The sequence below is a fragment of the Eptatretus burgeri genome, chromosome 9 (assembly GCF_056783735.1).
Source record: "Eptatretus burgeri isolate ZD-2024b chromosome 9, Ebu_testis_v1, whole genome shotgun sequence".
Lineage (NCBI taxonomy): Eukaryota > Metazoa > Chordata > Myxini > Myxiniformes > Myxinidae > Eptatretus > Eptatretus burgeri.
In genome coordinates this window covers 103,293,475-103,306,022 of record NC_140969.1, presented here as the reverse complement: position 1 = coordinate 103,306,022, position 12,548 = coordinate 103,293,475, and the positions used below count along the sequence as shown (strand labels likewise).

General features: G+C 37.9%; 1 long non-coding RNA gene across 1 annotated transcript; it reads right to left on the bottom strand.

The window, feature by feature from the left end:
* Nucleotides 1-3,145: 3,145 nt before the first annotated feature.
* Nucleotides 3,146-4,027, bottom strand: LOC147020789 (uncharacterized). The gene is made up of 2 exons (XR_015062114.1): nt 3,895-4,027; nt 3,146-3,782 (listed from the first exon to the last, which is right to left on the bottom strand). It is a non-coding gene; the product is annotated as an uncharacterized LOC147020789 (long non-coding RNA).
* Between the last annotated feature and the right edge of the window lie 8,521 nt (nt 4,028-12,548).

The window sequence follows — 12,548 nt, the reverse complement described above, 5'->3', positions numbered from 1 at the left end:
TAACTACAGTGGAACCACACCCTCGGTCGAGTCTGTCCGATCCGAGTCGCAGGTAACGACTCGGATCCGGCGTAACCGAGCGCAGTTACCAGAGGCGCGCCGGACCAAATGAACAATTTACCCTCGCTATCTCTCAATACACAGCGTGCCAATCCAATGAAAGAAACACAGAAACGAGCTGGAACATTTAACAAAAGGGATTTATTTATAACAATATTCGGGAGGGGAGACACAGAGCAGAGTTATCACAAATAAAAGAAATGTAATATGAAAAGAAAACACTTAAACAGCTCTATTTAACAGATGTGGCCCACGGACACACACACACACACACACACACACACACACACACACACACACACACACACACACACACACACAAACACACCCAAAATAACTGGACCCGTAGGTCTATCTCGGTCAAGCCGGGCCGGGGTACCTGTCCGCTTCGTGTGGCCACACCGACTCCGAACCACTGGTGGGACTCGAACCCACGACCCGAAGTCCACGGCTTAGGATCCTGGCTGCTCGACTACCAGACCTGCCTTCCAAAGGACCGCAGACTGCTCCAACTACGACCATCTGCAGAACCCTCTGCAGTCGCCACAATCACACGGTCTCCCGAAAAACTAGTCCAGACCAAGCCAATCTCCGACCGTCTGCCGCAATCGCCATGATCCTCCGAACTGCCGTCCTCTCCGCTCTCTTGAGGAGGGAGGCGCTTCTCTCCCCGCTACTCGCCTCCTGATTGGACGGTGGGTTGTCAGGCGACTCATGGCGGCCTCCCGATTGGCTGGGGCACGTGTGTGGTGCTCGCTCTCCGCTCATTGGCTGGAGGAAACGCTCTCTGCCCCTCCTCGGAACGGAGCTTCGACCCGAGGTAACGAAGGCTCCGCCCACGTCTTCAGCCAAAAACACGTGTGTAATGGTGACCGGTCGAGTGCGGGGTGGCGTTGTTGTAGTGGATGTAGTAGTAGTAGCTGTAGTTGTTGTTGGTGGTGAAGAAGCAAAGATGGGCGTTGTTGTCGTTGTTGGTGGTGTAAAAATCCCAACTATAAAATAATTCACAACGCACATACAATTAATCACCCATTAAACATAGGGCGGGACCCTACCTAGAAACACATACTTACCGATATAACTGATCTCTAAGGACTCTGGCTGTTGTGTGTGATGGGTTCCAGATTCGTAACAATATTATGCAAGAGAAGCATCGATCTGCACAGAAGATGAGTCGTTGCCATCTTACCAGCATCTCCCCACCATGGGTAATCTGTGTCAATGTACAATATGCATTCAGATGCCAACAATTTCATCATCTTCATTTTCGCCAAATGCCAGCTGTGTTGTTTGTTCAACTTGACCCTCTCCAGTTTCCACAAGCAGGAGTACACTCAACGTCGTGCTTCTTGCATGTGCACCTCAAGCTGCTCCAGTCGGTCTGGTAGTTGCACCTGATGACCCGCAGCAGCTCCTCAGGAGCAGGAGCTCAGTCTGTCTGGAGGTGGGTGAGCCCCTTGTCGCTCTCCCACCATCCCCACTCTTTTTGAAGGAGTCCATCCCCAGATCCATTCCATCTTTAACATCGCACTCCAAGTGAGACCGGGTGCTGTATAATAATGAGCTGGGTCTAATCCTGAGGAATCCTTATTCTGAAAGACCTCTCGAAAGGCTTCAAACACATCGGCCAACAGCAGAACATCAGTCTTGACACAGAGGTCGTGGTATTCACGTAGGTTTTTGATATTGACCTCATTCCACAAATTTTTCTGTGTGCGTTGATATTCTTTAGCATCACTATGACGTTTATTAAGTTTGTGAAAAAGTTCTCTTGAGGAGGGAGTTGTGTTTCATTAAATCTGTCAAAGTGGTCCATGTAGTCAAAATGATATACCTACTCTACACCTCTTAATGAAAAGAGTTCCATTTCATCCTGATTTGAGAAATGACTGGATATTAGAAAATGATATGAAACTTGAAGCTAATTTCGATAATGAACTGGATCATTACATTTGCACTAATCAAGAAATCTTATAAGAGTTTTGTGCTTCATTCAAATTGATTTGGTGCAAGAGATGTAGTTCTGGTCTGTGTTAGGAATAGGAGATATGTTCCCAACTGTCGAGAGTTCATGTATGAACAAATTGAGTTTGTTGTAGTTTGCATTATTGTAAATAAAGACAGGAATGAAAAAGGAAGTTTGTAATTGAGATTACGACTTTGATGAGCAGGTCCTCCGTATTTTCCTGAAATACGACAATGATCTCTCACCTTGACGTCGGTGATTTCATCTTGGAAAATATGGCAAATGTTCGATTATTTAAACTCATTTTTCTCGTCTTGAGATAACCTTTTAGAAGGGTTTGTTACCCCCACCACCGAAGGTGTAAGGAGGGTATTTTTTCACCTTTCTGTCTGTTTATGTGCAGGATATCTCAAAATGTTGTGGACAGATTTGGATGAAATTTGGACAGGTTGGATGTGTGATAAGGACGAACTGATTCGATTTTGGTGAAGAACCGGATCCGGATCCGGCAGGTAGAATTATGAAAGTGATTCTTCACCATTGAGAGATGGGGCCAAAATCGATAATTAGCATGATATCCCAAGTTGTGGATGGATTCGGACAAAACTGGGAGGGCATGTTGGGTGAGTGACCAGAAAGAATTGATAGAATTTTCCTGAAGATCCGGATGTGATAATTATTTCATTTTCAAAGTGATTCTTCACCATTAAGAGATGGGGCAAAAACCGATATATGGCACGATATTTCAAAAAGTTATTCGTCTCGATATGTTTCACTGGATCAGGCATTGCGGAGCAGAGGTATGCGCTCTACCGAGTGCCCTTGAAGTATTCTCTGCATTGATCAATCTCGGTTCTCAGTAACCCTGTAATAAATACATTTTTTTCCAAATCACCAGTTCTCTTGACCCTTGTCATCCAGTGAAATTTGCTTGAAAATGTTTTGGTTGTTTGTGTCCTTTTTGACGTCATGAATAACAGGAAGTTTCCTGTTTGGAATGATTTTAAATTTTGCTTGATTTCCAGACAGACAGAGAGAGAGGGAGAGAGAGTAAAAAATGATCACTCCTCTGTGTACGTGTGTGCTCGGGACGAATTCAGAGCAAAGTAGTGTTAAACATCAGGTTCGTTTTCAGATTCATGTTCAAAATAAAACATTAAATTGAAATCAAGTTGTTCCTCAATAATCAACCAACGTTTGTAGACAGAAGGACAGACGGACAGAAGTGAACCAATTGTTGAACCCTGCACCTCAGGTCACGTGTGTGGGGTAAAAACATCCGATGTACAAGGTGAGCAATTATAATTCATCTTGATACAATATTTCCCAGACGTGGAGAGGTTTGCAGCCGTGTTGTAGTTCTGATTTTCAAAGGTGATGCAGCTGTGTCATGGTTCTAGAACCATCCACGTGATCAGAGCATGATTGATGACGTGCTGCTTTGTTTGCGTGAACAATAGGACCATTGTGACGTGAGTGAACTTTCCGGTAAATACCCCAAACAATTAAATATCTGGGAATGTAAATATCTCATTCCCTTCATCATGATGACGAGTTATCAGAGCCGATGTAACATGACCTGCACACACACACACACACACACACACACACACACACACACACACACACACACACACACACACACACACACGATCTCCATTGTGTTCCGGTGTTCAGTTCCTTCTGACCATCACCTCAAACCGCTCCGTCGTCGATCACTCTCTGCAGGTATCAGATGAAATTCGAACCCCGAACCCTTTTAAAAACCATCGTTACACCAAACCACGACGAAATAAATCACCATGATTCCACAAACACAAACAAAAATGATAAATACAGTGAATCGGCTTTGCCGTGCAGGCACCAACCTCCTTTAGCGGTTCAGGTGGACGATCCTTCATGTTTACCGGAAGTTACCGCCTGTACCACGTGATCAATCCCATGTCATCACCGTGACGTCTTTCAGAGAAAAGGAGTCACGTGATCAATCCAATGTCGTCACCGTGACGTTTCAGAGAGTAGGAAAACGAGTCACGTGATTAACGGTTTTTTGTGTGAAACTGACGTGGTGTCTCCCAATCCGTTTCGATATTAAAATCGCATCTTCTTCACATTCACAGTTATGATATGAACGGATAATTTGAAAAAATCTAACGAAATTTAGTCAAAAATTTAATTTAATTAGTCAGCGCAGATGTTTGCCAAACGATCACACACAATAAAGCGTACCAATACACCGCCTGGAGCATGTATTAATTACGAGGATGTGGAATTTCCTGGGGAAAAACAAAAATCCCGACGTGAGTGATGAAATGATATAAATGTCAGAGGAGAATATAACAATTACAGTTTACGAGTCATGAAATAAAAACATTCTCGCACATTTGATTTTAGTTTTCTTCAGTCATTGAAACCAATTAATAAATCATACTTAACCCAATAACGTCCTTTAAGGGAGATTTAACGTCCTTCGGTGAATGCTAGCAGATTGGATAGCCGACTTAAGGTCGTTTCCAAAGGATCAGGTGTGCTCATTGATGCATCACCCTGCGCTGAACATCACCAGGACGACAGTTTACAGTCAGACTGGCAGTTTAACCCCCACCAGGTGGATGAGAGTGAAGTCCGCTCCCTCTGACCTGTCATCCCGTGAACCTCAAAAAGTGCTGGTTAACTTAGTTTGGTTATCTGGGTTTGGTTATCAGTTTTTAATGTAAATTTATCATCAAATCAAACAAATGAAATCGATTGTGGAAAAAACGTTCCGTTGGTCGGAATAAGAGACCTGGATGTCGGTTATTTTTGTGCTGTTGCTAAGCAACAAAATGTGACGTGACTCTGCAGTTGTGTTTGGTCCGAGTTGATAACTGTCACGCTCTTTGGAGGTTCAACCGTTTGGACTTTTATCGTTTGTGTTGGACCCTGTTCCTCGTTCACTTCGACTTGTTACCTTGTGATATGCAATATGACACAATGACGCCCATACTCTTGTTACCGGTTCGGGGTCAAAGGTCAGGGGGGTCACGACCTTGAAAAATATGCAGTTTTTGTCATAACGCGGTCAATTCTTGTCCGCTTTACATGAACCCAGCACCAAAATGTTCACAATTGAATGCCCAATCTTTTGACACAATGACGTCATCACACATGTCACCGGTTGGGGTAAAATGTCGGGGGGGGGGGGCGGTCACGCCCTTGAAAAATATGCGGTTTTCGGCATAACTCAGTCAATTCTTATTCGATTTGCATGAAACCAGCATCAAACCAGTTCCCCACACTCATACCAAGAACTAAAAAAGTAGTGGCGGCGAAAGTATACGCTCTATGAGGGCCGTTCTAGTTGTACAGGTGAGGGAGGGCAGGTGGGTGGAGTACAAGTGAGGGAGGGCAGGTGGGTGGAGTACAGGTGAGGGAGGGCTGGTGGGTGGAGTAGAGGTGAGAGAGGGCAGGAGGGTGGAGTACAAGTGAGGGAGGGCAGGTGGGTGGAGTACAGGTGAGGGAGGGCAGGTGGGTGGAGTACAGGTGAGGGAGGGCTGGTGGGTGGAGTACAGGTGAGGGAGGGCAGGAGGGTGGAGTAGAGGTGAGGGAGGGCAGGTGGGTGGAGTACAGGTGAGGGAGGGCAGATGGGTGGAGTACAGGTGAGAGAGGGCAGGAGGGTGGAGTACAGGTGAGGGAGGGCAGGTGGGTGGAGTACAAGTGAGGGAGGGCAGGTGGATGGAGTACAGGTGAGGGAGGGCAGGTGGGTGGAGTACAGGCGGTTGGAGCACAGGTGGTGGAGTACAGATGAGGGGGTACAGGTGGAGGGAGTACAGGTGGTTGGAGTATAGGTGAGGGAGTACAGGTGAGGGAGGGCAGGAGGTTGGAGACCGTTGTTTGAATTTGTTTTATTCTTTAATTCACAAAGAAAGAGAGAAATTCTCAACAAGGAGATGAGAGTGATGTTGAGAGGAGGAAAAATCTTCAGGGAATTGTTATCTTCATGAACGAATGTGGATCAAGATCATGATTATTACTGGATCAAGATCATGATTGTTACTGGATCAAGATCATGATCGTTACTGGATCAAGATCATAATTGTTGCTGGATCAAGATTATGATTGCTACTGGAACAAGATCATGATCGTTACTGGATCAAGATCATGATTTTTACTGGATCAAGATCATGATTGTTACTGGATTAAAATTGTGATCGTTACTGGATCAAGATCATGATTGTTACTGGATCAAGATTATGATTGTTACTGGATCAAGATTATGATTGTTACTGGATCAAGATCATGATTGTTACTGGATTAAAATTGTGATCGTTACTGGATCAAGATCATGATTGTTACTGGATCAAGATTATGATTGTTACTGGATCAAGATTATGATTGTTACTGGATCAAGATCATGATTGTAAATGGGTCAAGCTGTTTTAAACCTGTTTCAGCCAAATGGACAAACAGTGATATAAATGTTATTGCAAAGTGATCAATTACATGTTAATTTCTGTAATATTCCCATTAACATGCGAGTCGTACATTTCAACAACTCTCTGTGCACACAAGGCAGCTCCGTACAATGGTTACCCGAACATCGTCCTGAGAATGGAAGAAACTTTCTTTCAAAGAAACTATTTCATTGACACCTGTGATTTTAAAAACAAATACACATTTATATTCTGTTGTGGAATATAACACTTTGGAGAAAACATCATGCTATCTCAACGTTTGTTGAAGGAGCCATGCATGCGTCCGGTGTGTGCTGTGTGTGTGTGTGCGAGTTCGACCCTTTGGTGGGACAGTTCAGCTGACTCCGACCACAAATTCTATATTTTACACTTTAGAACCCTCTATAATTTACACTTTAGAACCCTCTATAATTTACACTTTAGAACCCTTGATAAATTACACTTTAGAATTTATACTTTAGAACCATTTAGAATTTACACTTAAGAACACATTAGAATTTACACTTCAGAACCCTCTATAATTTGCACTTTAGAACCCTCAAGAATTTACACTTTAGAACCCTCTATAATTTACACTTTAGAACCCTTTAAAATTTACACTTTAGAACCCTTGATAAATTACTTTAGAATTTATACTTTGGAACCATTTGGAATTTACACTTTAGAACCATTTAGAATTTACACTTAAGAACACATTAGAATTTACACTTTAGAACACATTAGAATTTACACTTTGGAATCATTTGGAATTTACACTTTAGAACCCTTGATAAATTACACTTTAGAACCCTTTAGAATTTACACTTTAGAACCATTTCGAATTTACACTTTAGAACACATTAGAATTTACACTTTAGAACCCTTTGGAATTTACACTTTAGAACACATTAGAATTTACACTTTTGAACCATTTGGAATTTACACTTCAGAACCCTTGATAAATTACACTTTAGAACCCTTTAGAATTTACACTTTAGAACACATTTGAATTTACACTTTGGACCCATTTGGAATTTACACTTTTGAACACATTATAATTTACACTTTGGAACCATTTGGAATTTACACTTTAGAACCATTTAGAATTTAAACTTGAGAACACATTATAATTTACACTTTAGAACACATTAGAATTTACACTTTGGAACCATTTGGAATTTATACTTTAGAACCCTTGATAAATTACAATTTAGAACCCTTTAGAATTTACACTTTAGAACCATTTCGAATTTACACTTTAGAACACATTAGAATTTACACTTTGGAACCATTTGGAATTTACATTTTAGAACACATTAGATTTTACACTTGGGAAACATTTGGAATTTACACTTTAGAACCATTTGGAATTTACACTTTAGAACACATTAGAATTTACACTTTGGAACCATTTGGAATTTACACTTTAGAACACATTAGAATTTACACTTTGGAACCATTTGGAATTTACACTTTAGAACCCTTGATAAATTACACTTTAGAACCCTTTAGAATTTACACTTTAGAACACATTTGAATTTACACTTTGGACCCATTTGGAATTTACACTTTAGAACCATTTAGAATTTACACTTAAGAACACATTAGAATTTACACTTTAGAACACATTAGAATTTACACTTTGGAATCATTTGGAATTTACACTTTAGAACCCTTGATAAATTACACTTTAGAACCCTTTAGAATTTACACTTTAGAACCATTTCGAATTTACACTTTAGAACACATTAGAATTTACACTTTAGAACACATTAGAATTTACACTTTGGAATCATTTGGAATTTACACTTTGGAACTCTTGATAAATTACACTTTAGAACCCTTTAGAATTTACACTTTAGAACCATTTCGAATTTACACTTTAGAACACATTAGAATTTACACTTTGGAACCATTTGGAATTTACACTTTAGAACACATTAGAATTTACACTTTGGAACCATTTGGAATTTACACTTTAGAACCCTTGATAAATTACACTTTAGAACCCTTTAGAATTTACACTTTAGAACACATTTGAATTTACACTTTGGACCCATTTGGAATTTACACTTTAGAACACATTATAATTTACACTTTGGAACCATTTAGAATTTACACTTGAGAACACATTATAATTTACACGTTAGAACACATTAGAATTTACACTTTAGAACCATTTGGAATTTATACTTTAGAACCCTTGATAAATTACACTTTAGAACCCTTTAGAATTTACACTTTAGAACCATTTCGAATTTACACCTTAGAACACATTAGAATTTACACTTTGGAACCATTTGGAATTTACACTTTAGAACACATTATAATTTACACTTTGAACCATTTGGAATTTACACTTTAGAACCATTTAGAATTTACACTGTAGAACACATTAGAATTTACACTTTGGAACCATTTGGAATTTATACTTTAGAACCCTTGATAAATTACACTTTAGAACCCTTTAGAATTTACACTTTAGAACCATTTCGAATTTACACTTTAGAACACATTAGAATTTACACTTTGGAACCATTTGGAATTTACATTTTAGAACACATGAGATTTTACACTTTGGAAACATTTGGAATTTACACTTTAGAACCATTTGGAATTTACACTTTAGAACACATTAGAATTTACACTTTGGAACCATTTGGAATTTACACTTTAGAACCCTTGATAAATTACACTTTAGAACCCTTTAGAATTTACACTTTAGAACACATTTGAATTTACACTTTGGACCCATTTGGAATTTACACTTTAGAACAAATTATAATTTACACTTTGGAACCATTTGGAATTTACACTTTAGAACCATTTAGAATTTACACTGTAGAACACATTAGAATTTACACTTTGGAACCATTTGGAATTTATACTTTAGAACCCTTGATAAATTACACTTTAGAACCCTTTAGAATTTACACTTTAGAACACATTTGAATTTACACTTTGGACCCATTTGGAATTTACACTTTAGAACACATTATAATTTACACTTTGGAACCATTTGGAATTTACACTTTAGAACCATTTAGAATTTACACTGTAGAACACATTAGAATTTACACTTTGGAACCATTTGGAATTTATACTTTAGAACCCTTGATAAATTACACTTTAGAACCCTTTAGAATTTACACTTTAGAACCATTTAGAATTTACACTTTAGAACACATTAGAAGTTACACTTTGGAACCATTTAGAATTTACACTTTAGAACCATTTGGAATTTACACTTTGGAAGCATTTGGAATTTACACTTCAGAACACATTAGAATTTACACTTTGGAATCATTTGGAATTTACACTTTAGAACCCTTGAGAAATTACAGTTTAGAACCCTTTAGAATTTACACTTTAGAACCATTTAGAATTTACACTTTAGAACCATTTAGAATTTACACTTTAGAACACATTATAATTTACACTTAAGAACACATTAGAATTTACACTTTAGAACCATTTGGAATTTATACTTTAGAACCCTTGATAAATTACACTTTAGAACCCTTTAGAATTTACACTTTAGAACCATTTCGAATTTACACCTTAGAACACATTAGAATTTACACTTTGGAACCATTTGGAATTTACATTTTAGAACACATTAGATTTTACACTTGGGAAACATTTGGAATTTACACTTTAGAACCATTTGGAATTTACACTTTAGAACACATTAGAATTTACACTTTGGAACCATTTGGAATTTACACTTTAGAACACATTAGAATTTACACTTTCGAACCATTTGGAATTTACACTTTAGAACCCTTGATAAATTACACTTTAGAACCCTTGAGAATTTACACTTTAGAACACATTTGAATTTACACTTTGGACCCACTTGGAATTTACACTTTAGAACACATTATAATTTACACTTTGGAACCATTTGGAATTTACACTTTAGAACCATTTAGAATTTACACTGTAGAACACATTAGAATTTACACTTTGGAACCATTTGGAATTTATACTTTAGAACCCTTGATAAATTACACTTTAGAACCCTTTAGAATTTACACTTTAGAACCATTTCGAATTTACACTTTAGAACACATTAGAATTTACACTTTGGAACCATTTGGAATTTACATTTTAGAACACATTAGATTTTACACTTTGGAAACATTTGGAATTTACACTTTAGAACCATTTGGAATTTACACTTTAGAACACATTAGAATTTACACTTTGGAACCATTTGGAATTTACACTTTAGAACCCTTGATAAATTACACTTTAGAACCCTTTAGAATTTACACTTTAGAACACATTTGAATTTACACTTTGGACCCATTTGGAATTTACACTTTAGAACACATTATAATTTACACTTTGGAACCATTTGGAATTTACACTTTAGAACCATTTAGAATTTACACTGTAGAACACATTAGAATTTACACTTTGGAACCATTTGGAATTTATACTTTAGAACCCTTGATAAATTACACTTTAGAACCCTTTAGAATTTACACTTTAGAACCATTTAGAATTTACACTTTAGAACACATTAGAAGTTACACTTTGGAACCATTTAGAATTTACACTTTAGAACCATTTGGAATTTACACTTTGGAACACATTAGAATTTACACTTTGGAACCATTTGGAATTTACACTTCAGAACACATTAGAATTTACACTTTGGAATCATTTGGAATTTACACTTTAGAACCCTTGATAAATTACAGTTTAGAACCCTTTAGAATTTACACTTTAGAACCATTTAGAATTTACACTTTAGAACCATTTAGAATTTACACTTTAGAACCATTTAGAATTTACACTTTAGAACACATTATAATTTACACTTAAGAACACATTAGAATTTACACTTTGGAACCATTTTGAATTTATACTTTAGAACCCTTGATAAATTACACTTTAAAACCCTTTAGAATTTGCACTTTAGAACCATTTCGAATTTACACTTTAGAACACATTCGAATTTACACTTTAGAACCATTTAGAATTTACACTTTAGAACACATTATAATTTACACTTTGGAACCACTTGGAATTTACACTTTAGAACACATTAGAATTTACACTTTGGAACCATTTGGAATTTACACTTTAGAACCATTTAGAATTTACACTTTAGAACACATTATAATTTACACTTTGGAACCATTTGGAATTTATACTTTAGAACCCTTGCTAAATTACACTTTAGAACCCTTTAGAATTTCCACTTTAGAACCATTTAGAATTTACACTGTAGAACACATTAGAATTTACACTTTGGAACCATTTGGAATTTACACTTCAGAACCATTGAGAATTTACACTTTAGAACACATTAGAATTTACACTTTGGAAGCATTTGGAATTTATACTTTAGAACCCTCTATAATTTACTTTAGAACCCTTTAGAATTTACACTTTAAACCCTCTATAATTTACACTTCACAACTCTCTATACTTTACACTTTAGAACCCTTTATAATTTACACTTTAGAACCCTCTATAATTTACACTTCAGAATCCTCTATAATTTACACTTTCGAACCCTTAATAAGTTACACTTTATAACCCTGTAGAATTATCCACCAATCATCCATCATCGATCATCCGTCCATGTACTTTTGTGTCCGTGATGTTTACAAAACCGTTGAACTTCCATATTGTAGATATATGTTCCTCAGGACATTATCCCAACGTGATGAGATCATGGCTGTGATTGGCTGATTTTTGTTGCCCTGGAAACCATCTCAGTAACTTGGCTTGTGCACGTGATGTTTCAAAAGCAGTTCAAGATTTAGCTTTCATTCGATAATGATCGATTCCTCATACCACCCAAAAGTTGGGGGACCGAGAGTATCAGCTCCTTGTTTCTCTTAAAATTGTGATGGGTTTCTGTGAAGTCGGTGATCACTTGATTGGGCAACAGTGAGCCTTACGTATTCCACTGTTTCGACGTGGGAATGCCCATTTGCTTTTCTGAATGGGAGGAGGGTGAGAGTAAAGATGTAACAGCTATGGAAGGGGGAGGTTGAGGATCTGGGGCTGGGGGGGGGGTGGCAGTGAATGAAGAGGAGACAGAGTTGGCACGGGGAGGTTGAGGT